We start from the raw sequence: 6000 nt of genomic DNA, 5'->3' as shown, positions 1-6000 counted from the left end.
GAAGTGAATTAACAGATATGTGACAATGTCCTTACCAAGTAGGAAGTCACAGGCTTTTACACTATGTAACTACAAAGCTAGCCCACTCCACAAGTATCTGCCGCTGCACTTTCTCTCATAGTTGTCTTGTTTTTGCCAGCTAGTGTGTGAGCAAGTTTCTAAATGAGTTACTCCTGTGAACATTTGGCAATGCATTTTATAGTATGTGTGGGAGTATGAGATTCCCCCTTTCAAGGATCTCACCTTCCAGTGTACAGTAACGTATGTGCTTGGGCAACTGTTCTGGTCATAGATGGTTTTCTATAGTAATAGCATCACCCACATGGTTTTTCACACACCCAAAATTCTCAGTCTATTCTATATTCCTCAATGTATTTGTTTGTAAGATAATGCACTTCAACACAGGAGGGAAAAAGACACATTGTTAAACAAATGTTAAATAAAATGAAACCTACAGTAAATATACATATGGATTAGTCTTGACCACTCCGGAAAGCATCATTCCATTACTCACACAGGGATGTTTTGCAGATGAGCAACTACGAGGATTCTAAATTGAAAAAGCTAGGTCTGAAGCTAGGTCTAGCTTTAAATGGCCATTTCCGTTGTGGAAAAAGTAATTTAATATAGAAGTCTGCTGTGTGACGCAAAGTAGAGATACACGCACACCTCCGCACCTAGTCACAGGAGTGTAATACAGTGAGAGTAAAACAAATAAATTATTGTGCCCACTCATTGTACTTCTACTGCTCCAACTATTATTATGAGAGGACAGTGTGTGGGTACCAATGTAAATGACATTTTTCCATTACATAAATCAAAGTCTTCAGCGTTTATTCCACTGGTAGAAGACACAGCCACAAATGCTTCTTGGGGAAGAGGAAATGAAGGTAGAATGTTCTCAAGAGATAACTACTTCACCTCCAGTTCACACACACACACACACACACACACACACACACACACACACACACACACACACACACACACACACACACACACACACACACACACACACACACACACACACACACACACACACACACACACACACACACACAGGTTTCCAGGCTTACATGAGAGGATGACTTATAAGGTAATGCAGTGTCGGATTTTCAAACATGTGCCTCATTTAGGTGAGATAGCTGAGAGTGCTATGTTAAGGTCCTAGCCTGCTGTGCTGTTCTGCAGGGCATAATGTGTTAACACCCAGAGCCCTGATGATGGCATGGACACCAACCTACCAGCCACAACTTCACAGTGGAGGCTGGTGACTTGAAAAATTGAGATGGATGGGAGACCTACAGTATAGGCGCGGAACGCATGGAGACGACAAAAGTGTGTTTCAAATATCGTCAAATGAGTTATTTTAACCTAAAGCATTTAATAAAGACATTTATAGTACAATATTATGTCGAATGGGAATGAGAGGGCTACTTACACAGTGTTGGAAAGGGATCACAGCAGTGATTGAATGAGGGTATGAGGCATGAGATGAGGTGTTCAGAGGCTTGACCAGTGCAGGACAGGATTTGACTGGGAATACAAAAAAATAATAACACAACACATTACACAGTCAGACAAAAGAGCTAAGAATGAGTTAGTCCAAGCAAGGAGTACAATTATTGATGTGTAATAATGTGAATGTTTTTGTGTATGTGATTGACGCACAGTAATGAGAGAAAATTAATAGGGGTACTCACAGTGCTTGGAAAGGAAACACTCAATGTGCCAGTGGATTAGCGGGGACATGAGACGTGGCTTCAGTTCATGTCATGTGAGGGTTGACAATGGTAGTGTAGTGGAGTGGTCATCACCTCTTAAATAGGGAGCAGGAGGAGGCTTAGCTGTAAATACAAATAGCAGGTACATTTCATCCAATTTGATTTGATCAGATAGGGTTAAAGTTAAAGTAGTGGAATAAGGTGATGGGTTTTAATGAGTATAGGGTCAGTAATTAAAATAAGTATATTTATTTTTCCCACTTCCCTTTTATATCATAAAGTGTAATTGATCTATACTATCGTTCAGTTGGGGGCGGTAATGCATCATATTGGATGCCAACCACTGTTAAACCTCACCGAAGAAGAAGAAATCAGTGGGACCTCGCATTTTGCAACACACGATTTGAAAAAGCATGTGATCAAACGAAGCTTGATGAAGTACTTCTCCTCTGGTGGTGTGGTTCCTGAAAGGTGCGCGTTGCCTCAGACCAGTGTCTAAGCCTATGTCACCGACCTAGGGCCTGGCTTTTTATAGTTCAATAAGCTATATAAACTTAAATTGGAATGGACTGTTATGCTTCCCTGGGGGCAGAAACGTAAAATGCTACACTAAACTGAACTAGCTTGCTAAGCAGATAGTTAGCTACCTCTTACTAATGTTGAATAGCTAGCTATCTAGCTCTCAAATATGCCAGTAAATTAGAAAATGATAAGCTAAAATAATTGGTAAGATTAAACTTAATAAACTAGAAATTTGACCCAAGCTAACATTACTTTTTCCCCCCCTTTTCCTTTATTTAACAAGGCAAGTCAGTTAAGAACAAAAGGTCCGATATTAGTGAATAACATACACAAAAGCCTGCGTATCTTTAAGTGAAGAAAGTAGACTTTGTGTAATTTATAGCAATGGTGAAAAACACAACTGCACAAGTGGAAAAGAAGTCAAGAAAGATTGACATCATTGTTTCTGCAGCTGAACTCTTTCTGGGATAAAAATATTTTAAATCTGTGGCGCTACGTGGAGTACGGTCTCGTGCGTACACACCCTCTCAGACCCCAGAACATGAGCAGGGTATTTCAGTTCTCAATTTGGCTGAAGGAGTGGGAATGTATCTATTTTTGGAAAAATATGTTTTTGTGTGGATTAAAGATGCACTCTCAAACTTTTGTATAATTTCAGCCAGAGGTTTTGAAAGTGGTGCTCACAAGCCAAAAGTGGTCCCGTTTTTTATGTACTACGTCAAATTATGTACTATGTAATCCATTTCGTATGAAATGTTACTTCCTGCAAAAAAGGACGTAACATATTTTTGACTCGTATGATATGTTACGAATCCAATTTGTACTATATTTTATGAATTTCTAGTTCTTAAGATCCTGGAGTGGATCTTTGATGTAAATTTTCACTTCCCATATGCAATGTACTTTTCCTTTGTATTTTTTTTTCATCCCTGTCCAGTTGGTGGCGACAAAACCAGTTTGCCATAACATTTTAAGAAGAAGGCTTCTTGGAGCCCAAAACACAAAACATGGTGGACAGCAGACCTGGCATAACTATAATTTTAACTATGCTTTGTAGAAAGTTACAAAAAAATCCTGTGGGAAAAAAGTTGACTACAACCATTTGAATACAGATCCCAAAAAATACAGCTCTCAGAAAGTGACTACGTTTTTAAAACTATTTGAATACAGATTTGAGAAAACAACTAGACTGAACAAAAATATAAATGCAACTTAAAACTATTTCAAAGATTTTACTGAGTTACACTTCATTGAGTTACACTTCATATAAGGAAATCAGTCAATTGAAATAAATGAATTAGGCCCTAATCTATGGATTTCACATGACTGGAAATACAGATATGCATCTGTTGGTCACAGATACTGTATCTTTAAAAAAAGGTATGGGCCAGTCAGTATCTGGTGTGACCACCATTTGCCTCATGCAGCGTGACACATCTCCAAACCATAGAGTTGATCAGGCTGTTGATTGTAGCCTGTGGAATGTTGTCCCACTCCTCTTCAATGGCTGCAGGAAGTTGCTGGATATTTGAACACGCTGTCGTACACGTCGGTCCAGATCATCCCAAACATGCTCAACGGGTGACATCTGGTGAGTATGCAGGCCATGGAAGAACTGGAACATTTTCAGCTTCGAGAAATTGTGTACAGATCCTTGTGACATGAGGCCGTACATCATCATGCTGAAACATGAGGTGATGGCGGCGGATGAATGGCACGACAATGGGCCTCAGGATCTCGTCACGGTATCACTGTGCATTTAAATTGCCATCAATAAAATGCAATTGTGTTCATTTTCCATAGCTTATTCCTACCCATACCATAACCCCACCTTCACCATGGGACACTCTTGTTCACAACGTTGACGTCAACAAACTTCTAGCCCACATGATGCCATACATGTGGTCTGCCATCTGCCCGGCACAGTTGAAACTGGGATTCATCTGTGAAAAGCACACTTCTCCAACGTGCCAGTGGCCATCGAAAGTGAGCATTTGCTCACTGAAGTCGGTTATGACGCTGAACTGCAGTCAGGTCAAGACCGTGGTGAGGATGACAAGCACAAAGATGAGCTTCCCCGAGATCATTTCTGACAGTTTGTGCAGAAATTCTTCATTTGTGCAAACGCACAGTTTCATCAGCTGTCCGGGTGGCTGGTCTCAGACGATCCCGCAGGTGAAGAAGCCAGATGTGTAGGTCCTGGGCTGGCGTGGTTACACGTGGTCTGCGGTTGTGAGGCTGGTTGGATGTACTGCCAAATTCTCTAAAATGATGTTGGAGGTGGTTTGGTAGAGAAATTAACATAAAATTCTCTGGCAACAGCTCTGGTGGACATTCCTGCAGTCAGCATGCCAATTTCATGCTCCCACAAAACTTGAGACATCTGTGTCATTGTGTTGTGTGACACACCGGCATATTTTAGTGGCCTTTTATTGTCCCCTGCACAAGGTGCACCTGTGTAATGATCATGCTGTTCAATCAGCTTCTTGATATGCCACACCTGTCAGGTGGATGGATTTTCTTGGCAAAGGAGAAATGCTCACTAACAGGGATGTAAACAAATTTGTGCACAAAATTTGAGAGAAATAAGCTTTGGTACGTATGGAACATTTCTCAGTTCTTTTATTTCAGCCCATGAAACATGGGATCAACACTTTACATGTTGTGTTTATACTTTTGTTCAGTGGTACTTCAAAAAAATATTTGAATACAGATCTCAGGAAGTGGCTACTATTGGATTAGCTATTGTATTGGCTGCCTTCAATTAATGGCAGGGCTGTATCAGGAACAACATGTTGAAGATAGAAATAGAATGAATAGAGCACACAATCTCCTATACTATTCCAATCTACCTGACAGTCATATTTGATCTACAAAATACATTTCTGTCTGAACATTTTGTAAATGTCCATTCTCCTGAAAGTCCATTGCCCCAGGTATACATAATCAAGTCAAATCAATTAACCAATTATATTTTGTACAAATAAGTAAAAATAAGTAAATAACTACTGTATGACTCTTTCAACATGCCACTGAAAAGGTTGAAAGCTGCAATTCATTTTATGATACCTGAAAATACTAGTAATTCAAAGCCATTTACAAACAACAAGTTGGACGCTTGGCAAAAACAACTTTGAACCTCTTTGTCCATCTGAGGGTAAGTGTTCTTGTTTCAAATGTACACTTTACCAGGGCTCGCCAACCCTGTTCCTGGAGAGCTACCATCCTGGAGGTTTTCACTCCAACCCTAATCAGCACACCTGGTTCTAATAATTATCTGGTCGATAAACTGAATCAGGTTGTTACAACTGGGGATGAAGCGAGAACCTGCAGGAGGGTAGCTGTCCAGTAACAGGGTTGGATAGCCTGCACTATATCATCTTTAAAGGGATAGTTTAATCAGATTACAAACTAAAATTATTTTCCACCTACCTTGGCTGTAGTTTATTCCATTTTGGGTATTTAGTTTCCTTTCAACACTTAATAGCCATTTTGTTACTGTTAGCATTCTCAGTAACACTTAACAGTAAACTGTTATTTTGCCTGTGTAATAAAACTGAAAATACTTTGAGCAGCATTTTATCAGCATGTTGTTAATATAATACTTTACTATGCAATTAAAATGTAATTACCAATGAGTGAGTTTGTTATTACTGTACAGGAGGAATAGTGACTGTTCCTTATTCCACTTATATAATAACTCCATTATTATTCAATTTATAAAGCAATTTGCAAAGTCCTATGTTACAATGTT

The 6000-nt window shown here is 39.5% G+C and overlaps 1 long non-coding RNA gene across 1 annotated transcript in view; it reads right to left on the bottom strand.

The window, feature by feature from the left end:
- Nucleotides 1-1709: 1709 nt before the first annotated feature.
- The window catches only part of LOC106585029 (uncharacterized), a 14650-nt gene continuing 10359 nt past the window's right edge, over nt 1710-6000 (bottom strand). The window contains exon 4 of the long non-coding RNA XR_001323884.2: nt 1710-1847. This is a non-coding gene — a long non-coding RNA (uncharacterized lncRNA). The remainder of the gene's footprint in view (nt 1848-6000) is intronic.

The sequence above is a fragment of the Salmo salar genome, chromosome ssa24, assembly GCF_905237065.1.
Source record: "Salmo salar chromosome ssa24, Ssal_v3.1, whole genome shotgun sequence".
Lineage (NCBI taxonomy): Eukaryota > Metazoa > Chordata > Actinopteri > Salmoniformes > Salmonidae > Salmo > Salmo salar.
Note: the sequence above shows the minus strand (reverse complement) of the source record. Positions and strands in the feature narration are given on the sequence as shown.